At 37.1% G+C, this 13467-nt stretch overlaps 1 long non-coding RNA gene across 1 annotated transcript; it reads right to left on the bottom strand.

The window, feature by feature from the left end:
* Positions 1-3016: 3016 nt before the first annotated feature.
* LOC130555894 (uncharacterized) lies at positions 3017-11020 on the bottom strand. Its single transcript, XR_008963152.1, has 4 exons — positions 9793-11020; positions 9589-9653; positions 3986-4165; positions 3017-3892 (listed from the first exon to the last, which is right to left on the bottom strand). It is a non-coding gene; the product is annotated as an uncharacterized LOC130555894 (long non-coding RNA).
* Between the last annotated feature and the right edge of the window lie 2447 nt (positions 11021-13467).

Genomic DNA, 13467 nt, shown 5'->3' on the forward strand with positions numbered 1-13467 from the left:
CACTGCGCTAAACATCCATACTAAAGACAGGTCCATCAGTCACAGCTCTGGCCGTGTGAGAGGCGAGTATGGGTGCCTGATAGATGGTGTTTAGAGCTTACCTGCTGTTACGACATCACCACTGAAACACTGTGCTCCCCCCAAAAGCCCACGTCGACAGTGGAAACTGCAAAGCGTGAAATACCACGTCTGGAAGTGCCCACCGAGCCGGCCGAGTTACGACAAATAATAGATAAGCTATTTAAACCCTCAGTTAGGGACCCTGGGTCAGAGCCATACACACCAATTAATGCACAACATCTGCCACGGAGGGAACATATAAGGGCAAGCACGTGCGATTCTGGCAATTTAAGGCAAAATGTTTCCATTGCAAGATTGGACACCAAATTGGTTGGAAGATTGAGTCAAATTGGGCCATTCTTTGCAAAACCTTTCCTGTGTCTATGCCGAAAGGTTGGTCTTTGTTCTTCCGTGGGCCTGGTGTTTTTCTGCCAAATTTAACAGAAGGCTCTGAGGGTAAAGGGGGTCCAGCCCACCATTGCCTTCTGCTGCCGAGCAACAACGCAGCAAAGACAATTGCTTAGATCCCCGCTGTCTATGCCACAAAGTGAAAATCCTTTAATTAGACCTTTATATTTTACATCTGACATTTTTCATCAGAGTTGCTGGATTGTAAAGAAATGAGACTTTTAAGCTTTGAGGGGAATTTATTTTCAGCAGCATCCTAAAAACATCTGACCTGTTTTTTTAATTATAATATTCAGAATTACTTTACTTAGCAAAATTTAATAATTGAATATATAAAAAGCCCTTTAAGAAATTCTTTTATCATCAATAGAATAGAACAGTTAAATAAAAAGACTACTAGACTACACAGAGAATGAACAGAACACAATTCTGCAGTTCTATAATAGGCCACTGGGGGCGGTGGTGTCCAAGAAAATGAACCCCCTTGCAAAATCTCTCCTGTGTGGTATGAAAGGCACAAAATCTCTCTCGTTTGATATTGCACAAAAATTCTTATTACTCATTGATGCAGACAAATGTATAATTTTTGTGTGATTTCTAACAGAAAAAAATCATCTGAATATTAGGGAAGAATTTCAATTTTTCGATTTACAATTTTAAAGACAAAATAAGCAAAATTAAGTTAACTTTAGACTACTGGATATTATCATGAATGTATGACTATTTCAATGTATAACAAAATCTAAAACAAAACGAAAAATATAATAAAACTGAACCTCCTACTCTGACTCAAACATTCATCTATATCAGAGAGGAAGGATACAAGCAAAGGAAGTGTGTGATATAGTTAACACTATCTAAATAAATAAACTCACCAATGCCAAGGAGGCATTAGATTTATAAACATTTAAATGGGTCTAATTAATGCCTCACTCACTGTTTTCTTTTTACTAAAAAGGCTAATTATGCAGATGGATAACATCAAAGAAGGAGCATTTACATGGAAAATCAGAAAGCCTTTACTAAATGAGTATTCTTTCCATCTGTTGGGAGAATATTATAATTCTGTGCCCCTGCATGTTTGAAGATATAACATGAAATGATGCTTCTGAAATGAGCAAATGAATGATTCCGATTTGATCCCATAATGCTATTTTATATTACATAGCTGGGGAAAATGTGTTACATTGCTCATAATAATACATTTTTTAAAATAAAAATTAGCTTACAAAAGGAACAATACACAGGCATTGTCAATAACAAACATAAATGTTAAAAATCTTTCAGAAATTAAAGCAGTTTATGTTCAAATAATTTTATGTAAATGTGAATTTACTTAAATGTGCTCTGACATTTGTTCTTCAAACCCCTGTGAAAGATTTCCTTGTTTGTTTCTCTGTTCACTTCACTGGCTAATCTCTTCATTAATAAGTCATAATTACAGACATTAGATAACCACAACAGATTCTCCTCCAACTGAAGGCTAAGCATTGCTAGCCAAGCGCTTAACTACCTCATATCTGCCCCTGTTCCACCCAGTGGAATCCATAGATTGTAAATTAGGTCTGATAATATACTCCACGCTGCCTGGGCCCCTGCGTCAGAGCAGAGAGAGGCCACAGGGCACATCATCCTCTTGACTTTCCGCGCACCCTTTGTATTTTTTCACTCAACAAAGCGATCAAGTGGCATATCGCACATGACAGGATGTAAAATACATTCATTTGCATGAATTTAGAGATCGCTTTGACTTTGCTTTATGTGTGTGACTGACCGACGACTCCATAAAATTCACTTTAGCAGCAGGGGTTCAGAGACCTCGCTAAATACTGCACCAATACTCCTGTCAACAGCCTGTCAATCATCAGAGGGCAAGTGAGTTCTGTCATTCTATAGAATCTTAAAAGCACCTAAAAATTTAATTACTTTGATTTCAATATATGTTTGTGTGTGCACAAACATTTCAAATAAGTATGTAAAAGTAAGTATTAAACACCTAGATACACATAATAATGAGTCGTTTGATAGACAGACCTTTAAAACAGAAATGAGACAAATGAAGCGATTCTGTGTTAGAAGGGATGTAACCAGAATCAAAGATGTCTGTCTCACAATAAAAGAACAGATCAGTGTCACTCCTTCAGTTGTCTTCGTTTCACAGCCCATTAAATTATTAACAACAGAGGGAAAACACAAAGGTCCATAGAAAAAGAAAGAAGGGACATAACAATTAAATTGAGGGATTCTCAAAGACGTTGAGGGGCCGAGATACTTTAGTGCTGAATTTTCTGCTTAAAAAACTCTGATGAGATGCTGTTTTTATAGAGCATTAAGGACAGGGTAAAATAAAGATGATAGAAGAGATGAAAACAAGAGAATTGTGAGTACATAGAGGTATGAAAACACAAGAAGATTATATGGTTGTCTGGATGTACAGTATATAAAAAAATATTTTTTAATAAAATATTTTATAGACTTACAAACAGAACATCTCTCATTTGTTAGTCACTTTAAAAAAAGCGCCTGCTGAATAAATAAATATAAAATGTAAACATTTACCTTTCTATAGTGTAGCATAGAGTTATCAAATTAGTTGAGAAGTCTGGTTCCTATGCACATACAACAAATAGCAATTGTAAAAAAAAACATGATGAATTAAAATATGCTAGAAGTTTGTGAATTTTTATTCCAAATCATAACAAATCATGTCACATTTTTTTTCAATTCAATTTTAGACACATTAGGCATACATAATATAATTGTTAAAATTAGTTTTCATCTCTCTTTGAGGAGCACAGTTTTTTGTTTCAATGCTTTAAGTTGTTTCAGTGGCTCTGTGGGCCATTTTTCTGCCTACACTTTTAAGGACTCTCATAACTACAGTACCAAAGAAACAATATCTACCAGACCCCCCCCCCCCCCCATACACGCACAAATATATGTAAGCAGGCGGGGTTCGGTGTAGCCTATTGATGGGTAAAATGATGAAAACAATGTAACACTTCCCATCTTGGGGTGCAGGCAGAAAAAAGGAGGCCTCCCTACCCCTCGGCTCAGCTATATTTTAGAAGCTCAAAGGTGCTCTGCTCGCCTGGTAGCCCAGTCAGAAGCAAGCGAGCAGGGGCCAGAGGGCTCTTGTTTTCCCTGCATCTCCCAGCCTGATGGACACCACCACCACAGCGCCGAGCGTGAGAGAGGACGCCAGCGTTATCTTCTGGCACTTCCTGGGGCCTGTGCCGACTCAGCGTGGCGGCAGACTTACTCAACAACCGCACCTTTACACCACACTCGCTCACATGGAAACGCAGGCGTGCATCCGCAGAACCTGGACTGCTACTCTGGTCACCGACTGACGACTGCACTCCACAGTCATTTCAACACGACTGATGCTAATTAAAGTCTGCCCACAGCATGATTCACAGACCTGAGAACAAAACCCGACAGCAAAATATTATTCACTCTGTGTTGGTTCCTGCGTTTGGCCTTTCTAATTTGATTATTTTAGGTAAATACTCACCTTGCTGTCAAAACATTCATTTACAGGACATGTAAGGAAATGACGGACGTGTTATGAGCAGGTCTGGTGAAGTTTTGCAGAGAATCCAGAAGATGGCAACCTATCTCTGATTCACATGTCTGATCATTTGTTTATGTGTTTGTCAAAGCGTCAGTCTGTTTTTTATGGTTTATGTTGATACTGTGGAAAAAGATCAGGAATAATGTATGCAATTAATAATGTATGCAAATTATATTGCACAACATGTATTGTCATAGAAAAGTCCCTTTGGTCTACTTTTTGGAACAGGCCTGTGGGAACGGCATGATTTGACAGCTATTTTAGACAGAATTCAATCTCTACACAGGTGCTAGTGTTACATAAGCCTTAAAAATGTCTGAATAATATCCAGATCAACAAAGGTTTCAAAATGCTAGAGTAGGAAAAACAAAGCAAAAGTTCAATTGATCCACAGCTGGACACATACAGCACGATCACAGTGACTTCAATATTAGGCATGTAAATATTTTGGTATTTGGTAAATTTGTACCTATTTAGTAGATTACTTAATATTGATATAGACAAAAATCTTCCTGCATTTTTAGCATATTCAGTCACTGACATAAAGGGGATAGTTTACACTAAAATGAAAATTCTTTCATCAGTTAATCACCCTCATGTCATTCCAAAACTGTAGGACTTTCTTCTGCAGAACACAAAATAAGATATTTTAAAGAGCATAAGTAACCAAACAACATCAGACCCAATTGACTTTCATTGTGGACACAAAACCACGGAGTCATTTCTCAAAATATCTTCTTTTGTGTTCCACAGGTAAAAGAGTTCAGGTTTTAGTAGACACAAAGGTGAATAAATTATGACAAAAACTTCTCTTTAACAGGATAAGAATGTGTTGGATACCCCAAGAATTTTATGTTTCGGGATTACTGACCACATAAAAGCCACTCCCTTGTAAACTTGGACTACATTGATTGAACGAATGAATTGAGACTTCGACCAGCCACCTTCATTTTTTCACTAAACCATTTCCAAGCCAAACTCAATAGCTGTAATTGCAAAGAGATTGCAAGTGTGTATAATTACACTAGATTGGACCATTTATGGCATTCAGGTTCACGTCTAACTAACATATGCTGGTGTTGTGCGCACTCATGTGCACCTAGCTTTCAAAAATAGGCACAATAATGTATTTACGGCTGACAAAAGGAATGCTCTCTTCACGGTCTTCTTCCGAAGAAAAAAGACATGGAGGATCGAGGCAGAGATGGACGGTGGTTTTCTCCACACTACTGAAAAGCCACGTGTGAGCACAGACCAGTGGAAACCCAATGCCATGAGACGTGACCAAATTAGACTGAAGCTTTTCTCTGCTGGACTCTTTCTGCATCAAGACGCTCTGGATTAAAAGCACGCTGGAGATGCAGCTTGCCAGGAACGGAGTGCTAGAAGAAAAGCGGATCCCATTAAAATAACCTCAAGGAGGACATGATTGTGAAAAATGGGACTACCAGTTTAGACCACCCATGGTGGTCCAGACTGGTTTATGCTGGTGGACCAAAGTAAAACTGGCGAAGAATATGATTCCAACATCCATGAAAGCTCATCTCCATTCAGTAATTGAATGTGCTCATAACACGAAGAAAACATCATCAAGAGTGGCACATTACTCTCTGGAGACAAGAGACGACAACCGATGCCGTTCAGGATCAAAAACCTGATCACAAAACGACATTGTATGTCAGATCCAACAGTGTTAAATCATTTGTGTTCAGAAACATTTACCGAACTTTCGATTGATCAGTCATTCTCATTGGTGCTTTAACTTTTCCTGAGATAAAATGTGCTCATCAAAGCCAGAACACCTCGGGATCGCGGTACAAACATTATCTCCAGGGCATCTGTACGTGTTTGTGTCCACAGCTGAGAGCGCAGCGCGTCCCGGCCTGGTCCGTAAGTTCTGGCCTGCGCTGCCACCCCCGGAGTGTCATGTTTGATGCTCGTGGTTTGATCCATCATGTGGTTGGCAGGCTGGCTGACAAACAGACCCGTCCCGTGGGAGAACGTGTGTGTATATATGTATGTGTGTGTGTGTGTAGGCTCTCCAACAGCTGGGTGGAGGAGCTGAAGAGTGGTGGAGCTTGCAGATGTGAATCTGGAAGCGACAGAAGGTATCGTCGTACACATATTTGTTTTTTTACCTCTCCTGGAGGAAAAGGAGGCCCTTGATCTGGAGCGGAGCAAAACAGTTAGCTTTTGTTTCAAGAGATGAAAACCACTGTCGCTGTGAGGAGGGGTCAGCAAATGAAAGAAGGAGAAGGGGGGGTTTGAAGTCAGGAAACTGAATGTGAAGTTTGGGTGGTCACTCGCAGCCTGCCATGACCCTTGACCTGGTATACACATGATCAAGGGTGGAAAAGCCAGAGACTCGAAATGCTGTTACACAACTAGAAGTTAGCATGAAAGCCACTGCATCAGATGTAGCAAAAGGATTTCACACCTTGTCTATTGATTTCTTGTTTTTATCCCTGCTTTCTAGCTTCTCTCTTTTGGTACGTGACCAGTGAAAAGAGAAGTTGACTTGTACTGTAAGAGGGAAACTGAGATGCTGAACATTCTCCTAGTCTTTGCTATTTTGCATATGAAACAGTGTTTCGTATGATTTTGAAATCCTTCACGAAGGTTGTGGGACCAGAAGCAGTATTCAGTTACTAAAGCAAATCTTTCTCTTCTAGTTATACAGTATACTGCATTTTGGTGAAGCACCAATCGTCTACATACAGTCGTGGAAAAAATTAAGAGACCATTCTAAATTTTCATTTAATCAGCATTTCTAGATGCATTGTGGCCATTTCAATCCTGTGTCTGTTGAATTTGAACAAAATCATCCAACAGCAATGTGAAAGACTCACAGCATGACAAGACACAGGAAAACCGTGATAAAAAAAATATTTTTCTGAAAACATGTCTACACATATTACTGTTGTAAAAAAGTGAAAAACTTATTGTCTTTGCAGTATTTGAGGTCTGAAAAAATACAGCATCTTTTCTGTATTTTCACCTGTTTCTCCAGTTTTAATTTTCTCCAAATAAATGCAAATAGAAACAATGTTTTATTTGGGAGAAATATTGTTAATAGGTCACAGAATGAAATAAAAATGATGATTTTACCAAAACACATACCTAGAAGTAGTACATTTAGAAAAACTGAAAACAATTTTGAAATGGCCTCTTAATTATTTCCGCGGTGTACATAAATAAATCTTGTGCTGGATTATAGATGATTCTTTTTATTACATGCATATGTAAAATTTCCAAAGAGGACACTTCATAAAATATTTAATTTACATAAAATACTCAAACAACTGCATAACGTCGTCAAATCCCCCTGGTGTCTTTTGCAATAAGAATGATTTACTAAAGAAATGCAAATCAGATCCGGTTATGAATGGTATTTCGGAGGATGCAGCAAACTACAGTAGTATAATCTGATATACTTTAGGACAGTACAGCATCACTCCAACTCTACAATCTAGGAAGCTGAACTGGGTCTTTCATCAACTGATGAAAAACAGCTCCCATGATCAATAGATAATGTATACAAATATCTCTTTTAATTAAAAAGCTGTTAATTGTGCCAGGCATATAGTGCAGCGGGTTGTGAATCTATAATGAACCTAATATACATAGAATTAAGGCATGTCTGCACTGAAAAGAATCACAATGACTTCATTTAAATACGCAGCTTTTCATAATTTTTTGGATTTTTGGATTCAAAGCATAAATATTATGTATAGAAATACAGTGTATAAAAAAACATGTAGTGACTTTGGCCAGCTGTGGGATTTGTTTACAGCCTTACAAAATGTAGTTTGGCAGTATAGTGATAGTATGAAAGTGACATTATAAAAAATACAGCATATACTGTATATCAAGGTACCGATGTACGATCATCTTCATGGCACTTCAAGCTCTTTTCATTTCTTAAAGGGATAGTTCACCCAAAAATAAAAATTCCATCATTTATTCACCGTCATATCACTCAGACCTCTATATGACTCTTTTTTTAGTGGAACACAAGTCGTCGTCTTAGTGATTCTATACAACAGAAGTCAAGGGCTATAGTGTTATTGGTTACCAACGTTTCTTTAAAATCTTCTTTTGTGTTCTGTAGAAAGAAAGAAATTCATACAGGTTTGGATTTTTTTTTTGACTGAACTAGCCCTTTAACTTTCACACATACACCCTAGCACTTTTCAAGCATGCCGTATATTCTGTGATTACACGTGCCCACAAGTGCTTCTGTTAAAAATGTGCACACCAGCAGCCGGAGCGGTGGCAGCCCGTTAGCATTCTGCCTTGACGACTCCATCAGTCCAGTCTCAAGGTAGCTGTCAATCAGAATGCATCATTTAATTCACCAGTACTCCAAGGACTTTTCCTCCTGCAAAGCCCATGACAGCACAGCTACGGCTCTATTCGCTGATGTGCACAGTTGTATTTGCAACGTTGTGATAATTAGAGCGAGCGAGAAAGAGAGACAATGGGTGAAGGCAGAAAAAAAGCAACAAGTCTGAAGACGGTTCGACAGCGGCTTTCCATGCTCTTCGAAGGGACCTGAATTCATTCGCAGCTCGCTCTAATTAGATTAATGGTGTTGTGGCATACAAAGCGGGCCCACTTCACATTAGATGGCATACGAATTAAGACAAACACTTATTTCAGTTCCAGGCAGAGAAAAGCAGTGGCCAGGATAGTTAGCGTAGGCCTTCATGGTGCAATGAGATGTTAATTGTCGGCCATTACCTCTAAACTGCTTGCTTGTTGTATTAATCACGGTGCTAATTGATGCAGAGATAGAAATGTAGCCACGGGCAAGAACGTGGAGGAGAGAGAGTTGCAGATAGTATATTTATCGAGTGAACCATATGGAGATGGCGTGGCTTTGAAAAGCCCTCAACAAATTCTGCGCCGGTGAAGTATTAATTTTTTTTTTAACATTTTTTTTTAATTTAAGAGAAAGACACTTCAAAAGATTGGTGAAGCATGAATACCAGATGCAGTGTGTATGTGTGTGTGTATGTGCACAATAGTTAACATGCAGTAGTTGTTTACAACAGAGAAATGAAAGAAACAAAAAGCAGTCTGTGGTTATCATATAACATTCTTCACAAAATTTAATCAAAGACATTTAATTGCAGCAGTAACAGCAGTTGTCATGGGTGTGATATGTCATATTTCATCTCAAACTATTTCAAATAAAAAATTTCTAAACGTTGTACACTTAGACTGCAAATTAATTGCTAAACAACATGAAATATATTATCACTGCACAGTACATGTCTCATTTCAGGGCTATTCAAATTGCAAGCAACCTTTCATGCATGAACTATGATAACCTCATTGAGGAGTTTGATGTTTTTTGGGTGTTTTGTATTTACCTTTAGGGAACATGTAAAATGAGATTTGAACCTTCTTTACACCTATTTAAAAAATCAGATGTCCACAGTATGCAGTTAGTTTTTGTTGTAATACTTTAGTTGTCTACTGTAGTGATCTCTTTGAATGAAAGGGGAAAAAATCAAAATATGATATAAAAAACTTACAATGGTCACCAGACAAGGTTCACATGGTCCACAATGAAAATCTGGCACTCCAATGTAATATAAACCTGCAAAAAAAGAAGTTGTAGAATTTTGAGAAATGTAAAAAAAGCATTAAATTAAATAAGAATTGTTGAAGGTAAACAAGAGCTCACAATAAGCCATAAAATCATAACTTTAGCAAGCTGTTGCAAGATGTACACGTACAAGAGAACAGAGGCAGATTTGTCAGTGGAACAGAGGGGACACCAGCGGTTCCCCCACATTTGGGACGTGGGATCCAGCACCTCTGTGACTCCCTCCTGTCCTCCTGTATTCACTAAAAGCTTGAATGAAGACATTTTCTAGAGAAATACTAAACATCTATAAAGAAAAGAGGCAATATTAATCATGGAAAAACATTAATGTTGGGCAAAGTTGAAATCTATACAGTAAAAGGTCTTACTGGACATTGGACTTCAGATAATTAAAAAGAAGCAATTCAGCAAGTCTGACCCGGTCAGCACGCTCGTATTTCGTTTTCTACGATTCTAAAAATTTTCAAGTGGGCTATCTAAAACATTGCTGCCTCATACTTCGGTGAAAGTGAGAAATAAAGCGTACTGGTGTGTCATAATCAATTTAAAGCACACTGTAAAAAGAATACTGTGAAATTTACAGCAACTTGCTGGCAGCAATTGGCAAGTATGTTGCTGTAAAACATTCCACAGTATGCTGACTGTAAGTTTAATAACAGTAACTATTAAATACTGTAATTCTTTATTACAGTAATAATCACAGTTCTGTAATTGCAATTAGAGTATTAGAAAGCTGTGTTCTTTATCACAGCAATTATTACACTAGTGTAACATGCATTACTGCATTCATTTTTGTGTACTGTGAAATAAAGACACCACTTTTACCACAAAAATGACATTTATTGACTTACAACATTTCAAAACAATGCTTAAAGGCATAAAAATAGATTGTAAACACGTAAACATTTTTTTATTTTGTAAAATTAAAATTAGAAATGTATAAAACACAATCATTTTAAAATGATATAATACATATAAACTACATTGTAAGATCTATACAATATATAATTGAAAAAAAACATTATTTGTAACTGACTTTGGTCCTGTATGTTTTTCCTGAACTGGAGTCATCCTCCTGGACTGAAGTCTTCTTCCTTGCAGTAAAAGACAAAAGACATATGACTCATCTGGCTTATTACACAGACTACCAGTATTTAACTGTTTTTACACCACAACTCAATAATGTTATAAGATTTATGGTACCACTTTAGTATAAGGACCAATTCTCACTATCAACTAGTTGCATATTAGCATGCCTATTATTAGCATATTGGCTGTTTATAAGCACTTATAAAGCACATATTCTGCATGACCATATTCTACATCCCTAATCCTACCCAATACCTAAACCTAACAACTACCTTACTAACTATTATTAAGCAACAAATTAAGAGTTAACTAAGCAAAAGTCATAGTTAATAGTTTACTAAAACCGAGAACTGCGACCTTAAAATATAAACTGTGACCGATTAATGTAATTTTAAATGCATGTGTATACATTATGAAAAGATAAAAGATAAAGACAAAAACAAAGTTTAAGGCTGATGCTGTCTTTGAACTGCGTTAGAGGAGCATATCACATGTAATAAATATAAGAAACAGGCACTCTTTACAGTGGACTGAAATATTAAAAACATCATCTTAATATTACTGTTGATATTTTAATCATGATTATTGTCAAATAATAGAATATGTTAAAAATGTTTAGCATGCCATTTTTACAGTTCATTCTTATTAACTATAAAGACAATAGTTCATGCGTGATATTTCTGTTTTTGCATTAATACTTCTTCTTTTAGTAGCATAAAACGTTTTTTTTTTCAAACTGGGAATAAACAAAACTTAAAAACTCATAACTGAAAAAGTAAATGGCTGCAGTTATAATCTCGTGTTACAATGAATGAAGTTGACTGCATTAAACTTCCATTATAATACATGAATCTGACTTGCATCGTATCTGCAACCTGTTGTTTTTATAAGCAAGCGGTGACTCATCTAAACTTCTGATTGGCTATTACGTTCATGCGCCGAGACTAGGACAGGTTCTCACCGCTGTAAATAACACATGTAAAAGAAATATGCACAGTGATCAGATTAATAAGACACGTTATTCACATTTAATTTTAATCGTAACAGTTTTAACACTTTTAGGTGTATTATTCAAGGGCATTTTTTGGCATTTTATGTTGAATTTTAAGGGCATTTTTTGCACAAAGCCCCCGTTATTCTCAGACATTGCTGCAGCTTGCCCTGCAATGGATCTTATAAAGAATATGAAATGTCTAACCATTAAAATTCTTTAAAAGTCTTACCTGTTATTGCGTTTTCTTTCAGCTCAGCACAATTCAGTAACTTGTCGGTTTCCTTCACATGGCTAACTTACGCACAAACACGCACATAATATACACACGGAGACAATTCCGGGTTATTTTTTATCCAGCAGCATTACTCCTTCGACCAACTGAAGATGTTATCAATCAAATCTTGCCAAATGAGAAAACATATAATTATATGCGCAAAGCGTTTATTTTTGTAGTAGCCTAATATGCACACGCTAGCATACCAGCTAAGCTCCCTGGCCTGTTGTTCTGTTGCTCTCTCCCAGCAGCCAGAGCACTCGTAAAGATACCAACGCACAGACAACTTGACAAGAGGAAACTGCGCTAAATGAACAATTATGGAAACAAATAATATATGTGGAGTCTCTTCAGATTTGTACTGATAAAAAATCCGTTAAAAATTACTGTATAATGATTCACAGGATAAATATGTTTACTGTAAATTACACAATTCCGGTTTATTTTTTTATCCAGCAGCATGAATCCTTTGCCAAACTGAAGATGTTATCAATAAAATCTTGCCAGGTAAAAAATATCATTATGAGCAAAACGTTTATTTTTGTAATAATATGCACAGGCTATCATACCAGCTCATGTCTGTGTTGTTCTCTCGCTATCTCTCCCAGTGCACTCATATACAACGCACTGATAACCTGACAAGAGCAAACTGCGCTAAATAAACAATAATAGCAACAAATAATGATAGTTGAATGCTGTGGTCAAGATTTTGAAGAATCTGTGGAGTCTCTTCAGATTTGTACTGACAAAAAAATCAGTTAAAAATGACTGTATGATGATTCACAGCATAAACATATTTACTGTAGAATTGTCCCGCCACCAAAATTTCCCCAATATGCTTTGCAGATCTACAGCAACCTGCTGTATACAGGTTCTACAGTAAGGATTTGACCATTTTACAGTAATAATGCTGTAAAAACTACAGAAATTTGTTACCGTGCAACCAAAAGTTTCACGGCTAATCCTGGACACGAGAACTAAAGCGTGTTCACCAGGCCTTGTTTTTAAAGCAACCTGATACAAGCTGAGGCTAAACACCATGAAAACACACAAAGTCTTACACATTTAACCCACCAAGTCCAGTACACTTAATAAAATCCTATTTTTCTACGTCAGGATAGATCCTCTAAGGCATTTCTCTTAAACAAAATAAATGAGATTAAAATACATTCACTAGAAAAAAACAGCACATCCACAGTGTCACTGTTAAGCTACACAGATGTCTGGAGTTTCCTGGACCAGTCTACAATATGTCTTTTTGTCCCCATCAAATCACCCTGAATCCACTGCTGTTAATGATAATAATAGTCTTGGGTATCCATTGATTTGCTGTGGCCCCTTATTGTGAGCTAACGCCAGAAGACACTCATCTCTCCCTTTAATTAGGCCCTGGACCGGTTTCTTTTTGATGTAGTTACTCGGTGGATATAGGCAGCTATCCACCAGCT

Source organism: Triplophysa rosa, linkage group LG6 (assembly GCF_024868665.1).
Source record: "Triplophysa rosa linkage group LG6, Trosa_1v2, whole genome shotgun sequence".
NCBI lineage: Eukaryota > Metazoa > Chordata > Actinopteri > Cypriniformes > Nemacheilidae > Triplophysa > Triplophysa rosa.